Here is a 17,184-nt window from a genome sequence, read left to right on the forward strand (position 1 = left end):
AAATTAATTTGTGGGCCTGACGCCTCTCTCCATCTTATTCAATATTAATGCCGCCTCAGATTACCAGACAGCTCTACTCCGGCCCCCAGGGAGCTGGGATTTCTTTCAAGCAGACAGGAGAGAGGGACAGAGAACCATATAAAGTACTCTAATTGACAAAGACAAGCACCAAAAGTCTCCCATTTGAACAGACATACAGTGGGGCAAAAAAGTATTTAGTCAGCCACTAATTGTGCAAGTTCTAATTGTGCCACTTAAAAACTAATTGTGCCACTTAAAAAGATGAGAGAGGCCTGTAACTTTCATCATAGGTACACTTCAACTATGACAGACAAAATGAGAAAAAACATTCCAGAAAATCACATTGTAGGATTTTTAATGAATTTATTTTCAACCATAATTTGCAAATAAATCCATGAAAAATTCTACAATGTGATTTTCTGGATATATTTTTCTAATTTTGTCTGTGGCTGACTAAATACTTTTTTGTCCCACTGTGTGTGTGTGTGTGTGTGTGTGTGTGTGTGTGTGTGTGTGTGTGTGTGTGTGTGTATATATATATATATATATATATATATATATATATATATTTTTTTTTTTTTTTTTGTAATAATGACAGTTACAACAATACTGAATGAACACTTATTTTAACTTAATATAATACAGAATTTAAATCAATTTAGTCTCAAATAAATAATGAAACATGTTCAATTTGGTTTAAATGCAAAAAAACAGTGTGTAGAAAGTAAAAGTGCAATATGTGCCATGTAAAAGAGCTAATGTTTAAGTTCCTTGCTCAGAACATGAGAACATATGAAAGCTGGTGGTTCAATATTCCCAGTTCTTCAATATTCCCAGTTAAGAAGTTTTAGGTTGTAGTTATTATAGGACTATTTCTCTCTCCACCATTTGTATTTCATAGACCTTTGACTATTGGATGTTCTTATATGCACTATAGTACTGCCAGCCTAATCTCGCGAGTTGATAGTCTTGAAGTCATAAACAGCGCTGTGCTTCGAGCATTGCGAAAAGCTGCTGGCAAACGGAGGAAAGTGAGGTTTGAATGAATGCTTACGAGCCTGCTGCTGCCTACCACCGCTCAGTCAGACTGCTCTATCAAATATCAAATCATAGACTTAATTATAATATAATAACACACAGAAATACGAGCCTTTGGTCATTAATGTGGTCAAATCGGGAAACTATCATTTTGAAAACAAAATGTTTATTCTTTCAGTGAAATACGGAACGTCCGTATTTTATTGAACGGCTGGCATCCCCAAGTCTAAATATTACTGTTACATTGCACAACTTTCAATGTTATGTCATAATTATGTAAAATTCTGACAAATTATTTACGGCCTTTGTTAGGAAGAAATGGTCTTCACACAGTTCGCAACTAGCCTGGCGACCCAAACTGTTGCATATACCCTGACTCTGCTTACACTGAACGCAACAGAAGTGACACAATTTCAGGCACCGCATTGATTATATACAACCTAGGACAAGCTAGTTAAACTAGTAATATCATCAATCATGTGTAGTTAACTAGTGATTATGTTAAGATTGATTGTTTTTTATAAAGAACATTTTTATGCTAGTTAGCTACTTACCATGCCTCCTTGCTGCCTGCACTCGCGTAACAGGTGTTCAGCCTGCCACGCAGTCTCCTCGTGGATTGCAATATAATCGAAGTCCAAAAACGTCCGATTATTATGTAAACTTGAAATCGTCACTAATTAACCAGCCATTCCGATTAATCGGTTGACCTCTATTTTTTATCCTAGCACTACACAGCTGATTCAACTAATCATCAAGCTTTGATCATTTGAATCAGCTGTGTAGTGTTAGGGCAAAAAACAAAACGTTTTTGGGTCCCGAGGACCAAGTGTGTGTAACGTTGATTTATGGGCTTTTTGTATAATTCTCTAATGTTGGTGGGGTATCATCATACTACTCTGATGAAGACAGCTTGGCTGTCAAAACGTTGGACATTACATTTCTGCATCTGAGCTCCTAGAGTGTGCGGCTCTCCTTTATTTTCAGGTGGGGCATATTAACCTGTTTTAATGATACTCTTGAATCACTTTGATCAATACAATATTTTCTTCAGTGTACTTTTAACACAGAGGTGAGATTTACTTCAAAGTGCATTCACCCTATTGCATATAGTCCTATCAAATGGTTTCAGATGTACACAATTGCCTAGGGAAGTGGGGATAGGGTTTCTTCTGGACAGGGCCTAACTATACTCACCCAATAAGCTCATGCCCTAGAGATATCCCTTATTTGGACAACGGTTAGGGTGTTTGTCATTGGTGCTGGCTTTGAGACCTGCTAGGGGAGTCACCCTATTCGCTTTCTTATAGGTAAACAATGACAGCATTTGGTCTTTATCTTGAACAACCTGGATCAATATTACATGACCCAACATCAGTGCCTTTTGAAGTGACCAAAACTATTTTTGTACATGTTAACGCCATCGTTTCCTATGAGTGAAATCTGGACATCAGAAAAGCGATCACTAACCATGAATTGGATGAAGAATTCTACTTCAACGACTCAGTTCACCCGGGACCAGCCCCTAATCCCAGACACTCGGTAGAGGAAAAGATGGCGACATATAGGCCGACGTGGGGGCAACTTGATAAAACTACAGTGACAAGTAAATAAACCACCTCTACCCTCTGTTCTATTTGCGAATGTACAAGAACAAACTGGACGAGCTCCGTTCGGACTATCCTATCAACAGGACCTGAAGAACTGTAATACCCTATGCTTCACGGAGTTGTGGCTGAACGAGGACATGGTTAATCAAATCTAGCTGGTTTTTCTACACATCGACAGGACATAACGGCTGTGTCTCGTGAACTCAAGGGCGGGGGTGTGTGTCTCTTTGTTAACAACAGCCGTTGCGCAATCTCCAATATTAAGTCTTGAGGTTCTGCTCGCCTGAGTTCGAATACCTCAGGATAAGCTGTAGACGACACTATTTACCAAGAGAGTTAACCTATATTTTTCATAGCTGTCTATTTACCACCACAAACTGATGCTGGCACTAAGACCGCAATCATAAAGCCAACAAGAAAATGCTCCTAGTGGCCAGTGATTGTGATGCAGGAAAAGTGAAATCTGTTTTACCTAATTTCTACCAGCATGTCACATGTGCAACTAGAGGGGGAAAAAACTCTAAGTCACCTTTACTCCATACACAGAGATGCATACAAAGCTCTCCCTCGCCATCCATTTGGCCTGACCATTTGGCCTGACCATAACTCTATCCTCCTGATTCCTGCTTACAAGCAAAAACTCTAAAAGGAAATACCAGTGACATGCTCAATTCGGAAGTGGTCTGATGAAGCGGATGCTAAACTACAGGACTGTTTCGCTAGCAGTCTGGAATATGTTTACCACATCAGTCACTGGCTTCATTAATAAGTGCATCGACAACGTTGTCCCCACAGTGACCGTACGCACATATCCCAACCAGAAGTCATGGATTACAGGCAACATCCACATTGAGCTAAAGGCTAGAGCTACTGCTTTCAAGGAACGGGACACTAACCTGGACCCATATAAGAAACCCTGCTACGCCCTCCAATGAATCATCAAACAGGTAAAGCGAAAATACAGGACTAAGACCGAATCCTACTACAACTGCTTGGACGCTCGTCAGATGTAACAGGGCTTGCTTGCAAACTATCAGGATTACAAAGGGAAACCCAGGTGATTTTCACAAAACTGATACTTAACAAAAAAATGTGAAAAATAAATAAATCCACCATAATTCCTCTTGGATCACTAAGATCACGATCAGTATTTATCTATTTAATAATTATATTTATCAGATATTATGCATTTTACCACAATTTCCAACAACAACAAATATTCTCATAAATGCAACAATTTGTCAAAGTCACAAAAAGTTTAGAAATCAATTTCAACATTTTATTTTAACATTGCTCCCCTAATGAAAAAAGGCATGAGTTAAACAACTCTGAAAACAAATGTTTAAAGGTAAATTATAAAAACATATTTAGTAATTTCTCATTACAGCAACACAACCTTTCCTGAATCTTGTTTTTTTGTCAAAATTACGTGTGTATATATACAGTACCAGTCAAAAGTTTGGACACCTACTCATTCAAGGGATTTCTTTATTTTTACTATTTTCTACATTGTAGAATAATAGTGAAGACATGAAAACCAAACACAAAAAAACATGAAACAAAGTTTTTATTGAAACAAATCAAAACATATTTTAGATTTTTCAAAGTAGCCACCCTTTACCTTGATGACAGCTTTGCACACTCTTGGCATTCTCTCAACCAGCTTCATGAGGAATTATTTTCCAACAGGAGTTCACACATATGCTGAGCACTTGTTAGCTGCTTTTCCTTCACTCTGCGGTTCGACTCATTCCAAACCATCTCAATTGGGTTGAGGTCAGGTGATTGTGGAGGCCAGGTCATCTGATGCAGTACTCCATCACTATCCTTGGTCAAATAGCCCTTACACAGCCTGGAGATGTGTTTTGGGTCATTGTCCTATTGAAAAATAAATGATAATCCCACTAAGCGCAAACCAGATGGGATGGTTTATCGCTGCAGAATGCTGTGGTAGCCATGCTGGTTAAGCGTGCCTTGAATTCTAAATACCACCCTCCCCCCCACACCATCATGTCTTCTTCCATGCTTCATGGTGGGAACCTACTCTGGGTCTCACAAAGACAAGGCGGTTGGGACTCAGACCAAAGGACAGATTTCCACCGGTCTAATGTCCAATGCTTGTGTTTATTGGCCCAAGCAAGTCTTTTATTTTTATTAAGTGTCCTTTAGTAGTGGTTTCTTTGCAGCAAATCAACCATGAAGGCCTGATTAATGCAGTCTCCTCTGAACAATTGATGTTGAGCTGTCTGTTACTTGAACTCCGTGAAGCATTTATTTGGGCTGCAATCTGAGGTGCAGTTAACTCTAATTTACCCTCTGCAGCAGAGGTAACGCTGGGTCTTCCTTTCCTGTGGCTGTCCTGTCTTTCATCATAGCGCTTGATGGTTTTTGTGACTGCACTTGAAGAAACGGCAATGATAAGCAGGTTTGGTGAGGAGAATACAAGTTTCGGTAATGAGTTGCATAGTTCTCCATTGAAAAGCTGTACTGAGCTTTATTAGAGACTTAGTAGCCCAATAAATCAAACCGTGTCATTTGTTAATCCCAAATAATTTGCATGATAGGACGTGGATATGTGTGGTTCTAATGTATTTTAGATGTCTAAATTGAATGGGCTCTAGTGCAGAACGATTAACCAGCATTTCATTTTTGGGGGGGGGGTTATTAAACTAATTGACCGAAGTCGGTTCAATTACTTGAATTCCATTTAGTTTCGTTTTTTTTGTGAGCACAACACTCTGTTTCTCCAGAGGGAAATCTAATAATTCACAAGAGAAATCAACTCAAAAACTATGTGGGATTCTGGTCTAAAGGGAGTTGTAGTTTTCATTAATCAAATATTCAACCTAGTTCAGCCTAGAAACGTGGTAATTAACTACAATGATCATAATCCATTGTGCCAGTTTTTTCCAGCTGGGACACGGGTCAGAGAGGAAGAGGCAAAGAGAGGTTTCACTCTTGACAAAATCTGCCCAAAATAATCCCAATGTGTTTCTATTAGCTTGTTTTGGACCTAAACTTGTTGCCTGCCTTCCCACCTTTGGGACAACGAGTCTCATTGTTAGGGTGGTCATGAGCATCGCGTCATTATATACAGATCTCTGGACAGATACACTTACGCCTGCTACGATAGGTTAGATACACACAGATCGCACACAACACAATGACGAGGGACAGAGACAGTTTGCGAAAGTATGCCTCATCTACTTTGAAGAACTAGTAAATATGATTGTCAGACAGCTTTGCAGTATACTTAGGCAGGATGACTAAAGACATTACAGTATGAGGAGCAAATATTTAACTGGCTTGCTGACTGCTATTACCTGAGCAAAGATGAGATGACTTTTAAGGAATACAAAATAATAAAGTAATCAAATTATTTATTTCATTCATTTCCCATTGATCTCTATCCAATGTGGACCTGACAGAGACAATGGAATATTTTCAATGTTTTGAAAATTATTTGTTTTGACAATCACTATTTTTGTCTTTGGAATTTCCATTAAAAAGCTCTAAAATCCTTGTAATGTCATTATTTCATAATGCATTTAATATTTATTTTTAAGTTGAAACCGTGATCTAAAACCGTGATTATTTTCTTATAATCGAATCCGAACACAAACAGCACTAATCGGATCTTATGGGCAAATGGCATTGTCACGACTTCCGCCGAAGTCGGTCCCTCTCCTTGTACGGGCAGCGTTCGATGTCACCGGCTTTCTAGCCACCGCCGATCCATTTTTCATTTTCCATTTGTTGTGTCTGTCTTATCACACCTGGCTTCACTTATTCAATTACTTGTTTATTATTTAACCCCCTGTTCTACATGTTGTATTTGTGAGTGATTGTTTTGTTGTATTGTGGTCTGTACTGTGTGGTTGTGTATATTTCGTGTTATGTTTGAAATTTGGGGTATTTTATTACTCATATCTGCTGTCCTGCGCCTGACTCACCTCACCAGCTACACACAGACGCCTTTACAGGCATAACATGATATGCCTATAAAGTAGAGGTCGACCAATTAATCGGAATGGCTGATTAATTAGGGCCGATTTCAAGTTTTCATAACAATCGGAAATCGGTCTTTTTGGGCGCCGATTTTTATTTTTTATTTTATACCTTTATTTAACTAGGCAAGTCAGTTAAGAACAAATTCTTATTTTCAATGACAGCCTAGGAACGGTGGGTTAACTGCCTTGTTCAGGGGCAAAACAACATATTTTCACCTTGTCAGCTCGGGGGATCCAATCTTGCAACCTTACAGTTAGTCCAACGACCTGCCTCTCATTGCACTCCACAAGGAGACTGCCTGTTACGTGAATGCAGTAGAAGCCAAGGTATATTGCTAGCTAGCATTAAACGTATCTTATAAAAAACAATCAACCAATCATAATCACTAGTTATAACTACACATGGTTGATGATATTACTAGTTTATCTAGCGTGTCCTGCGTTGCAACGCTGGGGGATGAATTAACAAAAGCACATTTGCGAAAAAAGCACAATCGTTGGACGACTGTACCTAACCATAACCACCAATGCCTTTCTTAAAATCAATACACAGAAGTACATATTTTTTAAACCTGCATATTTAGCTAAAAGAAATCCAGGTTAGCAGATAATATTTACCAGGTGAAATTGTGTCGCTTCTTTTGCGTTCATTGCAAACAGAGTCAGGGTATATGCAACAGTTTGGGCAGCCTGGCTCATTGCAAACTAATTTGCCAGAATTTTACGTAATTATGACATAACATTGAAGATTATGCAATGTAACAAGAACATTTAGACTTAGGGATGCCACCCGTTAGATAAAATACCAAACGGTTGCTTATTTCACTGAAATAATAAACGTTTTGTTTTCGAAATGATCGTTTCTGGATTCGACCATATTAATGGCTACCTTGGGCCTCCCGGGTGGCGCAGTGGTCTAGGGCACTGCATTGCTAGCTGTGCCACCAGAGAGACTGGGTTCACGCCCAGGCTCTGTCGTGACCGGGAGGTTCGTGCGGCGACGCACAATTGGCCTAGCGTCGTCCGGGTTAGGGAGGGTTTGGCCGGTAGGGATATCCTAGTCTCACCCAGAAAATATACTTCCTTGTTGATAATGATACATTATCAAGCATTTCACACAAATTATCCAGATACTGACTGTTAGCACTTGGTGGTCTATAGCAGCTTCCCACAAGAATGGTCTTTAGGTCAGGCAGATTAACCTGTAGCCATATTACTTCAAAAGTATTTAACATTAGATCATCTCTAAGCTTTACAGGAATGTGGTTCTGAATATAGACCGCAACACCGCCCCCATTGCATTTCTGTCTTTTCGGGTAGATGTTATAACTAGAGGTCGACCGATTAATCGGCCATGACGATTAATTAGGGCTGATTTCAAGTTTTCATAACAATTGGTAATCGTCCTTGTTGGGTGCCGATTACATGAGTCTCTGGTGAGTCTCTGATCCGCCTCTACGCAGACGACACCATTCTGTATACTTCTGGCCCTTCTTTGGACACTGTGTTAACAACCTTCTGTGGCCTCCAATTGCTCTTAAATACAAGTAAAACTAAATGCATGCTCTTCAACCAATCCCTGCCTGCACCAGCCCGCCTGCCCAACATCACTACTCTGGACGGCTCTGACTTAGAATACGTGGACAACTACAAATACCTAGGTGTCTGGTTAGACTGCAAACTCTCCTTCCAGGCCCACATCAAACATCTCCAATCCAAAGTTAAATCTAGAATTGGCTTCCTATTTCGCAACAAAGCATCCTTCACTCATGCTGCCAAACATACCCTTGTAAAACTGACCATCCTACCAATCTTCGACTTCGGCGATATCATTTACAAAATAGCCTCCAATACCCTGCTCAACAAATTGGATGCAGTGCCATCCGTTTTGTCAGCAAAGCCTCATATACTACCCACCATTGCGACCTGTACGCTCTCGTTGGCTGGTCCTCGCGTCATACTCATCGCCAAACGTCGGCAGGGTAGCCGGGGCGGCAGGGTAGCCTAGTGGTTTGAGCGTTTGGCTAGTAACCGGAAGGTTGCAAGTTCAAATCCCCGAGCTGACAAGGTACAAATCTGTCGTTCTGCCCCTGAACAGGCAGTTAAACCCACTGTTCCTAGGCCATCATTGAAAATAAGAATGTGTTCTTAACTGACTTGCCTAGTTAAATAAAGGTTAAAAAAATGTAAAATAAAAAAACACTGGCTCCAGGTATCTCTCTCTGGTCATCCCCAAAACCAAAACCAATTCTTTCTTTGGCCGCCTCTCCTTCCAGTTCTCTGCTGCCAATGACTGGAACGAACTACAAAAATCTCTGAAACTGGAAACACTTATCTCCCTGTCAGAGCAGCTCACAGATCACTGCACCTGTACATAGCCCACCTATAATTTAGCCCAAACAACTACCTCTTTCCCTACTGTATTCATTTTATTTTGTTCCTTTGCACCCCATTATTTTTATTTCTACTTTGCACATTCTTCCACTGCAAATCTACCATTCCAGCATGCCACCATGGCCTTTTTTTGCCTTTACCTCCCTTATCACCTCATTTGCTCACATCGTATATAGACTTGTTTCTACTGTATTATTGACTGTATGTTTGTTTTACTCCATGTGTAACTCTGTGTCGTTGTATGTGTCGAACTGCTTTACTTTATCTTGGCCAAGTCGCAATTGTAAATGAGAACTTGTTCTCAACTTGCCTACCTGGTTAAATAAAAGTTGAAATAAAATAAACATTGCAATCCATGAGGAAACTGCGTGGCAGGCTGACCACCTGTTACGCAAGTTCAGTGTCAAAAGTACCTTGTGGCTGCAAGGAGCCAAGGTAAGTTGCTAGCTAGCATTAAACTTATCTTATAAAAAAACCATCAATCTTCACATAATCACGAGTTAACTACTTTTTCCCCCCACCTTTATTTAACCAGGTAGGCTAGTTGAGAACAAGTTCTCATTTGCAACTGCGACCTGGCCAAGATAAAGCATAGCAGTGTGAACAGACAACACAGAGTTACACATGGAGTACACAATTAACAAGTCAATAACACAGTAGAAAAAAAAGAGTCTATATACATTGTGTGCAAAAGGCATGACGAGGTAGGCGAATAATTACAATTTTGCAGATTAACACTGGAGTGATAAATGTTCAGATGGTCATGTACAGGTAGAGATATTGGTGTGCAAAAGAGCAAAAAAGTAGATAAAAGTAAATAAATATAAACAGTATGGGGATGAGGTAGGTAAAATTGGGTGGGCTATTTACCGATAGACTATGTACAGCTGCAGCGATCGGTTAGCTGCTCAGATAGCAGATGTTTGAAGTTGGTGAGGGAGATAAAAGTCTCCAACTTCAGCGATTTTTGCAATTCGTTCCAGTCACAGGCAGCAGAGAACTGGAACGAAAGGCGGCCAAATGAGGTGTTGGCTTTAGGGATGATCAGTGAGATGCGCGTGCTACGGGTGGGTGTTGCCATCGTGACCAGTGAACTGAGATAAGGCGGAGCTTTACCTAGCATGGACTTGTAGATGACCTGGAGCCAGTGGGTCTGGCGACGAATATGTAGTGAGGGCCAGCCGACTAGAGCATACAGGTCACAGTGGTGGGTGGTATAAGGTGCTTTAGTAACAAAATGGATGGCACTGTGATAAACTGCATCCAGTTTGCTGGGCAGAGTATTGGAAGCTATTTTGTAGATGACATCACCGAAGTCGAGGATCGGTAGGATAGTCAGTTTTACTAGGGTAAGTTTGGCGGCGTGAGTGAAGGAGGCTTTGTTGCGGAATAGAAAGCCGATTCTAGATTTGATTTTAGATTGGAGATGATGAGTCTGGAAGGAGAGCTTACAGTCTAGCGAGACACCTAGGTACTTATAGATGTCCACATATTCTAGGTCGGAACCATCCAGGGTGGTGATGCTAGTCGGGCGTGCGGGTGCAGGCAGCGAACGGTTGAAAAGCATGCATTTGGTTTTACTAGCATTTAAGAGCAGTTGGAGGCCACGGAAGGAGTGTTGTAGGCATTGAAGCTCGTTTGGAGGTTAGATAGCACAGTGTCCAAGGACGGGCCGGAAGTATACAGAATGGTGTCGTCTGCGTAGAGGTGGATCAGGGAATCGCCCGCAGCAAGAGCAACATCATTGATATAAAGAGAGAAAAGAGTCGGCCCGAGAATTGAACCCTGTGGCACCCCCATAGAGACTGCCAGAGGACCGGACAACATGCCCTCCGATTTGACACACTGAACTCTGTCTGCAAAGTAGTTGGTGAACCAGGCAAGGCAGTCATTAGAAAAACCGAGGCTACTGAGTCTGCCGATAAGAATATGGTGATTGACAGAGTCGAAAGCCTTGGCCAGGTCGATGAAGACGGCTGCACAGTACTGTCTTTTATCGATGGCGGTTATGATATCGTTTAGTACCTTGAGCGTGGCTGAGGTGCACCCGTGACCGGCTTGGAAACTAGATTGCACAGCGGAGAAGGTACGGTGGGATTCGAGATGGTCAGTGATCTGTTTGTTGACTTGGCTTTCGAAGACCTTAGATAGGCAGGGCAGGATGGATATAGGTCTATAACAGTTTGGGTCCAGGGTGTCTTCCCCTTTGAAGAGGGGGATGACCACGGCAGCTTTCCAGTCCTTGGGGATCTCAGACGATATGAAAGAGAGGTTGAACAGGCTGGTAATAGGGGGTTGCGACAATGGCGGCAGATAGTTTCAGAAATAGAGGGTCCAGATTGTCAAGCCCAGCTGATTTATACGGGTCCAGGTTTTGCAGCTCTTTCAGAACATCTGCTATCTAGATTTGGGTAAAGGAGAAGCTGGGGAGGCTTGGGAGTAGCTGCGGGGGGGCGGAGCTGTAGGCCGAGGTTGGAGTAGCCAGGAGGAAGGCATGGCCAGCCGTTGAGAAATGCTTGTTGAAGTTTTCAATTATCATGGATTTATCGGTGGTGACCGTGTTACCTAGCCTCAGTGCAGTGGGCAGCTGGGAGGAGGTGCTCTTGTTCTCCATGGACTTTAAAGTGTCCCAGAACTTTTTGGAGTTAGAGCTACAGGATGCAAATTTCTGCTTGAAAAAGCTGGCCTTTGCTTTCCTGACTGACTGCGTGTATTGGTTCCTGACTTCCCTGAACAGTTGCATATTGTGGGGACTATTCGATGCTATTGCAGTCCGCCACAGGATGTTTTTGTGCTGGTCGAGGGCAGTAAGTGAACAAGGGGCTATATCTGTTATTAGTTCTGCATATTTTGAATGGAGCATGCTTATCTAAGATGGTGAGGAAGTTACTTTTAAAGAATGACCAGGCATCCTCAACTGACGGGATGAGGTCAATATCCTTCCGGGATACCCGGGCCAGGTCAATTAGAAAGGCCTGCTCGCAGAAGTGTTTTAGGGAGCGTTTGACAGTGATTAGGGGTGGTCGTTTAACTGCGGACCCGTAGCGGATACAGGCAATGAGGCAGTGATTGCTGAGATCCTGATTGAAGACAGCGGAGGTGTATTTGGAGGGCCAGTTGGTCAGGATGACGTCTATGAGGGTGCCCTTGTTTATAGATTTAGGGTTGTACCTGGTGGGTTCCTTGATGATTTGTGTGCTCCACTACAGCCCTGTCAATGGGAATGGGGGCATGCTCGGTCCTCCGTTTCCTGTAGTCAATGATCAGCTCCTTTGTCTTACTGACGTTAAGGGGGAGGTTGTTGCCCACTCAGGAAAACCCTTCAAACTGTAACCAGTGCCTGCAACCTGGATCAGGTTGTCAGTCAACCTACCAGGGTAGTTACAAACAGCACAGGAGTTAAATCATCAACATGTATTGATCACATTTTTACTAACGCTGCAGATATTTGCGTTAAAGCAGTATCCAAATCCATAGGATGTAGTGATCACAATATAAATAGCCACATCTAGGAAAACTAAAGTTCCAAAGGCTGGGCCTAATAGTGTATAAGAGGTTATACAAGAAGTTTTGTAGTGATTCATATGTTGATAATGTAAAGAATATTTGCTGGTCCGTGGTGTGTAATAAGGAGCAACCAGACGCTGCACTTGACACATTTTATGAAACTACTTATTCCAGTTACTAATAAGCACACCCATTAAGAAAATGACTGTAAAAACTGTTGAAACCCCTTTGATTGATGAGGAATTGAAAAATTGTATGGTTGAAAGTGATGAGGCAAAAGGTATGGCAATTAAGTCTGGCAGCCCAACTGATTGTCAAACGTACTGCAAATTAAGAAATCATGTGACTAAACTAAATAAACTATGAAACAAAGGTAAATTATATAAAGAATGATAGTAAAAGCTTTGGGGGCACCTTAAATTACATTTTTGGAAAAAAAGCCAACTCGGCTCCTTCATTTATTGAATCAGATGGCTCATTCATCACAAAGCCTACTGATATTGCAAACTACTTTAATGACTTGTTCATTGGCAAGATAAGCAGACTTATGGATGACATGCCAGCAACAAACGCTGACACTATACATCCAAGTATATCGGACCAAATTATGAAAAGACAAGAATTGTACTTTTGAATTCCGTAATGTCAGTGTGGAAGAGGTGAAAAATTATTGTTGTCTATCACCAATGACAGGCCACCAGGGTCTGTCAATATAGATGGAAAATTACTGGGGATAATAGAAGACGATATTGACACTCCTATTTGCCACATCTTTAATTTAAGCCTACTAGAGAGCGTGTGCCCTCAGGCCTGGAGGGAAGCTAAAGTCATTCCGCTACCCAAGAATAGTAAAGCCCCCTTTACTGGCTCAAATAGCCAATCAATCAGCCTGTTACCAACCCTTAGTAAACTTCTGCCGAAAATTGTGTTTGACCAGATACAATACAACAGAATTTCAGCATGCTTATAGGGAAGGACACTCAACAAGCACAGCACTTGATGATACAATTATTGTGGGGGCTATCTTGTTAGACTTCAGTGCAGCTTTTGACATTGTTGATCATAGTCTGCTGCTGGAAAAACTTGTGTTATGGCTTTACACCCCCTGCTATAATGTGGATAAAGAGTTACTTGTCTAACAGAACACAGAGGGTGTTCTTTAATGGAAACCTATCAAATAGAATCCAGTTAGAATCAGGAATTCCCCAGGGTAGCTGTTTAGGCCCCTTGCTTTTTTCAATTTTTTCAAACGACATGCCACTGACTGAGTACAGCCAGAGTTTCTATGTATGCGGATGACTCACTATACACGTCAGCTACTACAGCGACTGAAATTACTTCAACACTCAACAAAAAGTTAGTTTCAGAGTGAGTTAGTTTCAGAGTGAGTGGCAAGGAATAAGTTAGCCCTAAATATTTCTAAAACTAAAAGCATTGTATTTGGAAAAAAACACTCACTAAACGCTAAACCTCAACTAAATCATGTAATAAATAACAAGGAAATTGAGCAAGTTGAGATGACTAAACTGCTTGCAGTAACACTAAATTGTGAACTGTCATGGTCAAAACATATTGATGCAGTAGTAGCTAAGATGGGGAGAAGTCTGTCTATAATAAAGCGATACTCTGCCTTCTTAACAACACTATCAACAAGGTAGGTCCTACAGGCCCTAGTTTTGTCACACCTTGACTACTGTTCAGTCGTGTGGTCAGGTGCCACAAAAAAGGGACTTTGCAATTGGCACAGAACTGGGCAGCACGGCTGGCCCTTGGATGTACACAGAGTGCTAATATTAATAATATGCATGTCAATCTCTCCTAGCTGAAAGTGGAGGAGAGATTGACTTCATCACTACTTTTATTTATGAGATGTTGAATGTACAGAGCTGTCTGTCTAAACTACTGGCACACAGCTCGGACACCCATGCATACCCCACAAAACATGCCACAAGAGGTCTCTTCACAGTCCCCAAGTCCAGAACAGACTATGGGAGGCATACAGTACACTGTACTACATACAGCCATGACTACATCAAGTAACTGATGCAGCAGTAAAATTAGATTTTTAAAAACTGATAAAAAACAACTTATGGAACAGCGGGGACTGTGAAGCAACACAAACATTGGAACAGACACATGCATACACACACACAACATACGCACTATACATACACATGGATTTAGTACTGTAGATATGTGGTAGTGGTGGAGTAGAGACCTGAGGGCACACAGTGTGTTTTGAAATCTGTGAATGTATTATAATGTTTTAAAATTGTATAAACTACCTTAATTTTGCTGGACGCCATAATAAATACAAATACCCACCCACACACATGCATAGACGCCACACACACACGCGCTTTCACACTCACCACATACGCTTCTGCTACTCTCTATTATCTATCCTGTTGCCTAATCACTTTACCCCTACCTTTATGTACAGTACATAGCTATTTCAATTACCTTGTACCCCTGCACAGACTCAGTACTGATACTCCCTATATATAGCCATGTTATTTGAAATTGTTATTCACTGTGTATTTATTCCTCGTGTTACTATTTCTATTTTTGACATCTTATCTTTAACTGTGCATTGTTGGAAAGGGACCTGTAAGTAAGAATTTCACTGTTAGTCTACACCTGTTGTCTATGAAATGTGACAAATACAATTTTATTTTGAGTTCAGATGTGTGGCAAACTCGTTATGGGTGACAATCTATGCTAGATTCGAAAGAGACTGCCACCATGCGTGTTAATTTGTTTACTTGGTCCCATGGATGTGAATGGTCTCCATGCCTCTAATTCTTAGTGTTTCCTATGTTTCACTAACCAGTCTCTGAGCTAAACATACATCATGTCAATAGACCCCAAGGAAGCTGTCAGCTACAGATGTCAATGCCCCTTATTGACCCCGCCCCTCCCCCACCATTGTACACACAGCAGTGGATGATTGTCCCCAGAACAAAGAGAGTGGGGAGGGGAGGTATGTGGAGAATTGAAGACCAACATTCCAATAACAATGCTAAGGGTGTCCAGTAGGTTCATTTAGGCCTGCTACACACTTACTCAACCTGGTCTCAGAGCATTTCGTGTTATTCTGTATGTACAACACTACCTCAATGTAGCTGAGGAAACAAAGCTTCCAGTTGAAAAGACTGTCTTCAGTGTGAGGGAGAAGGTGATGGTCGCACTTTTTAATAGAGTGACCCTAATTATACCCTCTGTTCCTGCTGGTCTCAAGACAGAAAAAATATATACTTTAAGGGACGCAAAACTTCACTGTCCCATTGGTTTCAATGGTTTCCCCGTCCCATCTTTGGTCCGTGTGTCAGTTTCACATACACAATAGTTCTCACCAATAACACATTCTATAACCAGTCAACTACAACAATGGATGTAGTGTGACATGGAAAATAGCGGTCATGTGGTAAAACAGTCTGTTTGATGAAGTGTTGTTAGCGGTTAATACGGTTTCAGGGTTCAGTAAACATGACCGAGGTTGTTATTCTCCGGTCTCTCACATCAGTGAACTGTAATCAATAGCTGAGGAATGGGTTATTAATTGATTAGAGTTGCCCTATTGATGACATTATTAATAAAAGAGGGAGACTCATGTGAACCTTCAAGGCTCGCAGACAATCGCGCACCCAGCGCGCGCGGAAATAAACTGTACCGCGGTAGTAAGACTGACAAACGCCAGAGTAGCTCCATCTAAACGCTAGGTTAGTGACCCAGTGATGCATAGGCAATTTTAAATCGGTATTGACTCACGAAAGCACTAAACATGCTACAATATAGAGCCTAGGTGCTGTGCCACACAAATTAGTTTGCTTACCTATTACACAAGGTGCGTCGGTAATTCCGAGTACAACTGAATCCCAAAAAGCCGCTGTCTCACCACTCCAGTCACACAAGCCGCAAGCACATATTGCCAGTTCCGAACCAGAATGTCACATGAACTCCATGTTCAATCCGACCGTGCTCAACACTGCTGCCCCGGGGAGCCATACAGTTTGTTCAAGCGAAACACAATAGGAGGACGGCGGGGGCGCATCTCCTCAAATCCTGGGACCACTGACAATAGTAGATGGATAACCACACGGTGGAGGCAACAGGCTTGGCTAGCAGTACGAGCATCATATGTGATTGAGCTACCGCGCGGTCCACAAGAAATTCACGAGGCGGGCAGAGACTCAGTGCCACCCAAGCACGAGAGGACATGGGTTTCCGTGGCGCGAGTATGGCGGTGGAATTTTAATGAGGACATATTGTTGCAACAGCAGGCACATCTTTTTTGTTGTTGTCCTTACTCAGATTAGGGGCGGTTTCATTGTATTCATTGTTCCGTTAAGAAAAGAGCCTGCCTGGAGGCCAGTGACAGGGGAGCACTAACAATATTAAAAAGGTCATATATATTTGTCATATTGACAAATGAAACAAGACCCTCTAACACCCGTATCTGGTTTTTTTGTAGCCCTTTTTTCTCCCCAATTTCGTGATATCCAATTGTTTGTTACAGTCCTGTACCATCGCTGCAACTCCCGTACGGACTGGGGAGAGGCGAAAGTCGAGAGCCGTGCGTCCTCCGACACACGACCCAGCCA

The 17,184-nt window shown here is 41.7% G+C and overlaps 1 protein-coding gene across 2 annotated transcripts in view; it reads right to left on the bottom strand.

The window, feature by feature from the left end:
• The window catches only part of LOC112215700 (transmembrane protein 108), a 102,026-nt gene extending 84,975 nt beyond the window's left edge, over positions 1-17,051 (bottom strand). The window contains exon 1 of one of the 2 annotated variants that reach the window (XM_024374981.2): positions 16,416-17,051. The gene's annotated coding sequence lies outside the window, so the exon portion shown is untranslated. The remainder of the gene's footprint in view (positions 1-16,415) is intronic. The other variant, XM_024374984.2, reaches the window with a different exon arrangement.
• Positions 17,052-17,184: the final 133 nt, after the last annotated feature.

This window comes from Oncorhynchus tshawytscha, linkage group LG16, assembly GCF_018296145.1.
Source record: "Oncorhynchus tshawytscha isolate Ot180627B linkage group LG16, Otsh_v2.0, whole genome shotgun sequence".
In the NCBI taxonomy this organism is placed as follows: Eukaryota; Metazoa; Chordata; class Actinopteri; order Salmoniformes; family Salmonidae; genus Oncorhynchus; species Oncorhynchus tshawytscha.